The sequence below is a fragment of the Chelon labrosus genome, assembly GCF_963514085.1.
Source record: "Chelon labrosus genome assembly, chromosome: 2".
Taxonomy (NCBI): domain Eukaryota; kingdom Metazoa; phylum Chordata; class Actinopteri; order Mugiliformes; family Mugilidae; genus Chelon; species Chelon labrosus.
Window position 1 is genome coordinate 22,361,956 of NC_140338.1, and position 9,437 is coordinate 22,371,392.

The following is a 9,437-nucleotide window of genomic DNA, read 5'->3' on the forward strand; positions in this document are numbered from 1 at the left end:
TGAGGGGCGGCTACAAGCCACTTGTCTACAAGCCACTGTTGTGACTGTGGAAGGTGGGAGTGATGGTGATGATGAGGATGAGGCGCTATCAAGTCTGTTTTTTAAAACAGAAGGAGCAGTAGAGGGGGCAGGACAGTCGAACCTGTTAAAAATGTCATTGAACTGGTCGGTCCTCTCCTCATCCCCCTCCTCCACAGTGCTCCTCTTCTTGGAGCTACTGCCGGTGATTGTCTTCATGCCGTCCCACACCTCTTTAGTGCAGCCATGCTTTTTTAACACAATGGTGATAACAAATCCACATTTTATAAAAGTGAAGAAGAAAGTATAACTTCATCTATTTTGAATTGCTTTTTGGAAGAATAATTATACCGTGAAAAAAAGACTATGCAGACTATACAGTCTATGCTTTGAATGTATACATAAGAATGTATGTAACCTCTTTATTATATTAGGAAAATTGCATATGCATAAATCTAAACGCTCGTGGTCAGTCCTATATACAGTCTATGGGTCAACCCAATCTTTAAGTTATATTTTATTGAAACAGACATGTTCTTTGGGTCTCATAAATGTGTAACTAATATGATTGGCATGTCTTTAATTAATATATATAAATAGTTATCATTTAATTTATTTTATTATTACATTTTTTTATTTTTTTTATTTATTACTCCAACCATTCTCAGTAGTATTAGTAGTAGTGGTACAGAATTATCTTTGAATTTTATAAATTTGGTATTTTACTTCACATCATCTTCCACATCTTCAGGTGTTGTCCACCCTCAGGTCTAATACTAACATGTGTGCTGGCCAACAATGAAGAAAATAGTTCAAATAATGAGCACCATCTAACCTCAAATGAGAAGGGAGGTTACAAAGAAACCTATGCTTTATCTCTGTCTGTGGTGAGAAAGCATAGTGAAAGTGAAGCTCTCTGCCGGATACTACAGGATGTTTTTTGACAAAGAGCTCAACACGTATGTATTTGTGATTTAACTCGTTAAATCCTCCAATGTCTCTGAAGCACTGAGTGTTGGCATTTGCTTCGATTCTGCAGGTGCTGGACAGCTTGGGCATATCAGGTGCATGTCTGTGGGGCAATGGACACCATCATTGTTTGTTTGCACCCTAAAATATTGCCTGTTTGTGTTGTTTGGCCTACACCAACTCAACATCAATGTTTATGTCAAAATCTAAAAATAAAAAGGTATAGTGAAAGTGGTAGAATGAAACTTGTTACATCCTGTTTCCTGAACGTTCACTTACATCCGAAAAACCTTATCACTTGTTAAAACTTTCTATTTCTATATTTCCGTTCATTTAGCTTCATTTTATAGCTTAATTCTCATTTGATGGGTCGGTGGTTACTTGAAACTCACTGATTCCTTCCTGCAGAAGGACAGCGAGCCCAGATTGTCAGCAAGGGTCACCAAGAACAAGAAGGGTCTTGCAACAGAGACTTGTTTCCTCATTTATACAAACATGTGTACAGAAATATCTCAATCTGTACTAAAGAAGGGCAAAGACTCCCTAGAATGCAGTGGGTATCGTCCAGTTAGTCTTCTTTTTTACGATTACAAAATTCTTACAAAAATTTTAGCACACCAACTAGAAACTGTCATCTCAGATCTCATCTCCCCTGATCAAACAGGCAATCCTTTTTTAATATGCGGCGTCTTCTGAGCATACTTCATTCCAATCATTCTTCAGACACACCAGAAGTACTCTCCCTAGATGCCGAAAAGGCTTTCGACCGCATCGAGTGGTCAAACCTTTTCGAAGTGCTTGGTAGATTTGGTTTTGGCCCAACATTTCTCACATGGATTAATCTAATTTACAGCACCCCACAGGCAGCTGTGCACACTAATTTTATAAATTCAAATTTCTTTTCTCTCCAACGTGGGGTGAGGCAGGGCTGCTGTTTGTCACCTTTTCTGTTTAATTTAGCAATAGAACCTTTGGCCATAGCTCTCAGAGCTGACAATAGAGTGCCTGGAATTGTTAGGGGGAGTTCTGCCCACAAGGTTTCACTTTACGCTGATGACCTTCTTTTGTATCTTTTTAACCCAACAGATTCCTTACTTTATATCATCCATCTGCTGGACGATGTTAAAAGGATATCCGGCTATAAGCTGAATCTCTCCAAAAGTGTTCTTTTTCCTATTAACAGTTTAGCACAGAATCTTAATTATAATGCTTACCCATTCAGACTGGACAGAGAATCCTTTACCTACCTTGGTACTGTGGTCACATGTTCTTACAAGACTTTATATGAGGCCAACTTTAAAAAGCTCCTTGAAAATATGAAACTCAATCTGAAGCGGTGGTCTACCTTGCCCATCTCCTTAGCAGGCTGTGTCAATACTGTGAAAATGACAATCTTACCTCAATTTTTGTATGCATTTAAAATGCTACCACTGTTTCTCCTCATCTCCTTTTTTAAGGATCTGCACTCACATCCCAAGAGCAAGTAGGGCTATTTTAGAGATGCCTAAATCAGCTGGTGGACTTGCACTTCCCAACTTCATGTTATACTACTGGGCAGCCAATCTCTCCAAATTGCCCTATTGGATTACATCATTCAGAACAGGGCAAAGCCCTACTTGGGTCGCCATGGAAACTGAAATATGCCCCTCTTTTTCACCGTTACCTAGCCTTTGTACTTCCTTCTCTAAGAAATCTAACTTTTCTTCTTCCAATCCTGTGACAAAACACTCTCTCAGAATATGGCGTCAATTTAGGAAACGCGTTAACCTCACTCATACAAGTGGCTTTATGCCCCTGATTCATAATGATATTTTTCCTGCTGCACAATCTGACCCAGTTTTTTGTTCTTGGTATGATAATGGCATAGTGTTTTTTTAAAGATTTATTTGTAGGCGGCACCTTCCTTTCATTTGAGACTTTGCGTAAGGATTTTACATTACCTCAGGTTCACTTCTTCAGGTACCTACAGGCCCGTAGTTTTGCTAGAGAACACTACCCATTCCCACAACTACCTGATAATGATTTGCTTGACAGAATATTGGGACGTGATCCAATCCTTAAGGGCAACATTTCTTTTATATATATTCTCAATTTCAGTATGCCTTCATCAGAGAAGATTAGATGCGCTTGGGAACAGGACCTTGGCGTCCAACTCTCAGTGCAGACCTGGGAAGATAGCCTAGATTTCATCCATACTTCCTCTTTGTGCCTTAGACACAATCTGATACAATTTAAGATCGTACACAGGCTTCACTTCTCTAGGGATCGGTTGGCTGTCATCTATCTAAACACTGACCCTCATTGTTTGCGATGTCATCAACGCATAGGTACTATTGGGCACATGTTCTGGTCTTGCCCAGCATTGACAAATTTCTGGATCCAGATTTTTGAGGCTTTTACACATATATGTGGCAGGCCCATCTCACCTGACCCTATCACCGCTGTCTTTGGTGTTACAGCTGGGGAGGCTCAGATCTCTATATCCCAAGCACGTGCCATTGCGTTTGCTTCACTTTTAGCTAGGAAACTTATTCTACGGCAATGGAAGTCTGCTAATCCACCATCTTTCCTTTGCTGGGTAAAGGAAGTCCTTGCTTTTCTACCCCTAGAAAAACTTAGATACTCTAGGGGCAAATCCTCTGACAAATTTCATAACACCTGGAGTCCTTTCATACAATTCACAGACAATCTACCCTTCTCCTGATCCTCGACTGCACACAGGACAGCCAGTGTGGCGGGAAGCTTGGTGCAGTACAATTACATTATGTATAAACAGTAACTAACAAAACTTACAGGGTGTCTTTCAGTATGTCAAATTTAGCCTCAAAGGTGGCAGACTTTTTTTTTTTTAATTTCCTTTCTCTTTAACCGTGTGTGTGTGTATTATGTGTACCCTTGGGTGGGTGGGTGGTATCGGGGCTGTGGTTTGTAAAATTGTATTGTGAAAACTTTCAAGTTTCAAAAAAAAAAAAAAAAAAATCTCAATCTGGGCATAAAGACAAAGTCCTGAATGTGTAACCGCAAAACCACAGAGCACAGAGTCACACACGGAGAACTGAAAGATCAATCCACTCAAAACACAGAACTGATAAAGCTTGTGTCTGCTTTAGGACTGACTGTGCCTCACTAATGGGAGGAGATCTACAGCCAGATCTACAGTTTCTAAAATGTTTTCTCTGTAAAGCCTCCATTTGCTAAACTTCAGCTAGCGTTGCTATTATTGCGTATGATCTTTTAGATTGATGCAAAGAAATGGCACAAGGTTGTGTGCTCAGCCCAGCCCTCTTCACCCTCTTTACTCACGACTGCTCTGCCACCCACCCCACAAATATGGTTGTGAAGTTTGCAGACGACACCACCATGGTGGGTCTCATATCCAACAACTATGAGACCCACTACAGAGGAGAGGTCCAGAATTTGACTCAGTGGTGCTCCAGGAATAATCTTATCCTGAACATCAGGGAGACCAAGGAGGTCATAGTGGACTACAGGAGGACCAGAAAGACTATCCTATGAAACCTTGTTGTCTGTGGTGATAACGCATAGTGAAAGTGACCTCTCTACCACACACTACAGGATGTTTTTGACAAAGAGCTCCAGACAGATGTATTAGTATTTAGAGTAGCATTTAGAATACCTATTGTTGGCGTGGTTTTACTTCCTGCATTCTCGCCACATTAGCTGGAACAAGTTAACATTTCCAGCTACCATCAGAGAGGCAGTTTCAGCAGAGGTGTTACTGTTCACAACACAACAAAGACCTGGTCAAAATTCAGAAGTGAGCCTTTAGTGGAAAAAGTGACTTGGCAGACAAAGGGAAGTCGGTGTGGTTAGATTATGTAGTGTCACTGACGGAAAAACAAAGACGCAAGAAGATGAAGTCTCACTGGGTTCACTTGATTCTTGTTGGTAAGTACAGCATTTGAAACAGTAACTTTTATATGTAGATGAGGAACATTTTGTTTTAAAAATGGTTAAAGTTGAATTTGGTGAGCGGGGAGACGGAGAAGATTATTACAATGACCACAGCTTATTGTGGTCTTCTTGTCCTTTTCAAATGTCAAACAGCAGCAAGTAAACTAACTACAGAAAGACCTTCAAGAATACATCGTAAAATGTGCCACTGAATTAACAAATTGAGGCAATAACAACAGAAACAGAAGATCCACAAATCTGGGAAAACATTAAGATGAAATCTCGGGACATCTGTGAATTAATCTTAACCCACTGAAAGAGAAAAAGTGGACACACGTTTCATCCCTGGGGGACAACGGAAGGGAGCGAGTCTGCTCCAGCAACCACCACAGAAAAATGTCTTCAGAATCGTTGATGCCAGAGAAGTGGATTGAATTAGATTAACAAGATGAATTTAGAAATGATTCAGAAATTAACAAGACTACCAACCGTAAATGAATCTATTCTTAATAACACATAGAGACAAAGTTGAAAACAAGTTTTTAAAAAAAATTAAAATAAAATGGAAAATATGTGCAGCCACCCGGGCTCTTCATAAAACTGATATAACCTCTTAAGCCTTATGGTGGTGGGAGTTGAAAGTCGCCTAAAAAGACATAAAAAAGACAAAGAAAGACAAAATAAATAAATAAATAAATAAATAAATAAAAATCAGGAATAGCTCCAAAACTATCGAGTCTTTATACATGACCCTGGTCTCTATGGTAAGGCCTTGAAGAATGGATTCCCAGTGTTCGTAATTGTGGCTGTTAGTAACACACTAACAGTGTTTATTTTGACAACCATTTTGATTTAGTCTTAGTTCATACATTCATTTTCCGTAACCGCTGGTCCTCAAGAAGGTCGTGGGTCCTTGCAGCCTACTACTACTCTTATAGAGGTATTCAACCTCTATAAGCCATTTTTGAGTGGGTTATACCAGGATCTACATTTCTACATTTAAGGACAATTTTAGCTTGCTAAATGTCAATCTATGATACACTGTGCACTGTTTAAATACATGTGTTAAATATGTACGGGCAGCAGAAGGAAATAACTTCATGTAGTACTTACACTGCCTGGCCAAAAAAAAAAAGTCGCCATCTGGATTTAACTAAGCAAATAGGTACGAGCCTCCTGTTGGATAATTACTGCATGGGTGATCATCTTTCAGCTGACAACAAGTTATTTAACCCCAACTGATGCAATGAGTAGCTTCTCATTTCTTAAACAACCATTTCGAAAGACACATCCCGTGGTCGTGGACAAGATGTTAGTGTTTGAGAAGGGTCAAACCATAGGCATGCATCAAGCAGAGAAAACATCTAAGGAGATTGTAGAAACTACTAAAATTGGGTTAAGAACTGTCCAACGCATTATTAAAAACTGGAAGGATAGTGGGGAACCATCGTCTTTGATGTGATGATGTGTTTGATTAAGTGATGATCACTTAAACGTTTGGTGAAATCAAATCAAAGAAAAACAACAGTAGAACTCAGGGCTATAGTGAAAGTAAGAGCATTTCCACATTTACAATGCAAAGGGAACTATTAAAGTGTGTGACCTTTTTTTTTTTTGGCCAGGCAGTGAAAATGAGACTTATTTAACTTCATAGTTTGCTTACTTACAGGAGGCTGCGTGGTTGCAGACTCAGAAGCTGTTGTTGCTGTTTCCTGTATTGAGTCAGACTGTTCTCCTGTCATCCGTTTCAGCATTTGGCGCCATGACCGGGCCTTGGATGCTGTTTGTGCCCGCTGCTGAGGTCCAACATGTCCAATTTGGGTCAACTGTCACTCTAAGTTGTAACATCTCTTATCTTTACGACACAACGTGGCTCAAAAACGACCCAGACCTCGCACCCACTGTGGTCCTCAGCTCCAGTCTTAAGGAGGGACGACCAACTCAAAGTAGGACATGATCTCGAATTTCAAATGAACTCAAGGTTCAGGTGTTATGTCTGGTTGAATGTGGAATGTTCTAAGTCGAGTGATTATTATCTGACGGCATCCCGTATGCCTACGGTGTGTTTTTTCAGTTTTTCAGCTTGACCCTCGTTATTCAGTGATCTTGATCAACCGGTCTCTGGCACTGGTGATCCCTGATGTCGAGGAGAAAGACCTGGGTCTGTACTACTGTATTGCCAATGTGAATGAACGTTTAATAGTCGGGACGGGAACCAAGATCCAAGGTAAGTGTTCTCTGGGATTTTAATTTGTAGTGTCTGGGTGGGGCTTTGTGATGTTATGTGATGGACACGAGCTCAACACACGCCAGTCCCATCCACGTAATTTTATTTAACGCAATTAAGGCAGTCAAGCCTTGAAAAGAGGCCTAGTTCTTGATCAGTTGATTTTTTTGCTGTAGATTTCTCTGCATGTTTCTTTCTCAACCCATCGCCCATACTCGCCCACGCAACCTCCTTCTGCATGGCTCGTCTTCATAGCAGCCATCTGGTTTGCAGGCATCTTCGAGCTTCAGCCAGCACATTGTTTTCTTGCGGTGTATTTTAAGTGCAGGATACGTGGATGGCAAAGCTCCCAAGCTGGTACAAATAACAAAACAACACGTTAAAAGTTGCCCTTTTTGGATTGTCACAGCAAATCAACACAGACACGTAATTAGTAGCAGGCACGAACTCCGAAAACTGAACAAAACCTTAAGTCAATGCAGAATATTCCAAAAGTCGCTACAATCCACGTGCCTTCAAGTCCCCCAAGCTGAAAGACAAATAGAGGATTTGTTTTCTGGAGACTCCCTGTGATTGTGTGGATTCATTAAATGCAGATTTTACTATTAGCTTAGAATTGATTTATCCTCAGCTTTCATTTGAGTCTCCGTGTATGTCCTCAGTTACAGATCCAGATTTCCCCTGGTATCCCGTTCAACAATGGTACTGCGTGGTTGTGAGTTTGGTGTTTGTGATCTTGGTGCTAGCTGTTGGCGTCACTCACTGGAAGGCCAAGACAAGGACGACCTCCAGCACGACCTACTGCTAACACCACCCTCAAGACTGCCTTTGGCAACGCACAAACAACACCTTCAACAGCAACAAATGAAACTAAACTGAGTGTGTGTCTGTCTGTGTGTCTGTTCTTCTCTGTGTTTTGTGGTTTGTGTCTGTGGAGTGGATGTTTTTTTATTGACTTATTTATTGCATTCTTCTGCACTTTCACCAGTATTTCATGAGAAGCTAAAGGAAAGCTCATGTGCAAGATGAAGCTAATAAATATTGAAGCCAATGACAAAATTTTCCACTCTAGACTTAACTAGTGGAAGTTATTTTATTCAAATGCCTCTCTCCCATAATTCTTCTTCAACTGCTTCACCCACAACTATCGTCACATCCTCTTTCCGTTCCTTTCTTTTTCACTCCCAGAGGGACCACTTCTTTTTATTTTGAATCGCTGACATATTTAACTACTTTAAAGAGTCATGCACATGAACTGAGTTGTGTCAGGCAGGGGCCCATTGAAAACTTGCCACTTGCATGTTGCCACTGCTGTAATTTAAAGATTGTTGGTCCTCAGGGGCCCCCTGTTGGCCTGGGACCCAAAGCGGGTTTCTTGCCTTGCCTGTTGTCAAACTGGTCCCCTCTTCATTTACAAAATGAAGACTGTTTTGAGAAGCCGAGCATGTGTTTTGGATTCATTAATGTGTGTTCTTATAAAATACCAACGATAAATACTATAAGGTATGCATTACAACATGTACTGTGAATTATAAAATGTACATTCTGGTAAATAAACCCATTCAAATCAGTGGCTGTTTTTGCTTACATCACAATTGTATCAGCATGTTTTAATTGTAATGCTATAAATCATCTTTCATTTGATTAGAGACATTTCAGTGATGTATATATTTCACTAGGATCTTGATTTTTTTTTTTAAATGCATCTGAAGTTATTTTATATGTCGAAACCATGGAATACACCACGAAAAGAAAAGAAAAGAAAAAAAACCGACGCCCGAACAGGGACTTGAACCCTGGACCCTCAGATTAAAAGTCTGATGCTCTACCGACTGAGCTATCCGGGCTCTGGCGTTGTCCTCAAGACCACTGAATATGAAGCAGTAAGCTGCAGTGTGAAACCTCAGTAGCGGTCTTTAATTTGGTCCGCGGCTCGTCCCTGTCGCAGCGACGTTCTTAGCGATTCTTTGCCAAACGTCAGTCGAAAAGTTCCTATCCATTCTCCGTGGCAATGCTAAACCACTGCAGGTGTAATATACTTTAAGCCACCACGTTCTTGTGGCGCTTTTCTGCGGTTTTTTGAAAGGCTTCTTGTGGGACCGAAAGTCAAAGTCAAAAGTGGTTTTATATTTTAGCAAGATTTTGTCCAACAGAATTGCACTATTACTGTAATTATCTAGAAAATGCCCACTATAGCAATTGGGTTACCAAGCTAAAGTTAAGTAACTGAGAGAATAAAAACAACAACTACAGTGTAGAAGTTGTGAAGGTCGATGAAACGATGGACATCACGAATATCACCAACAAC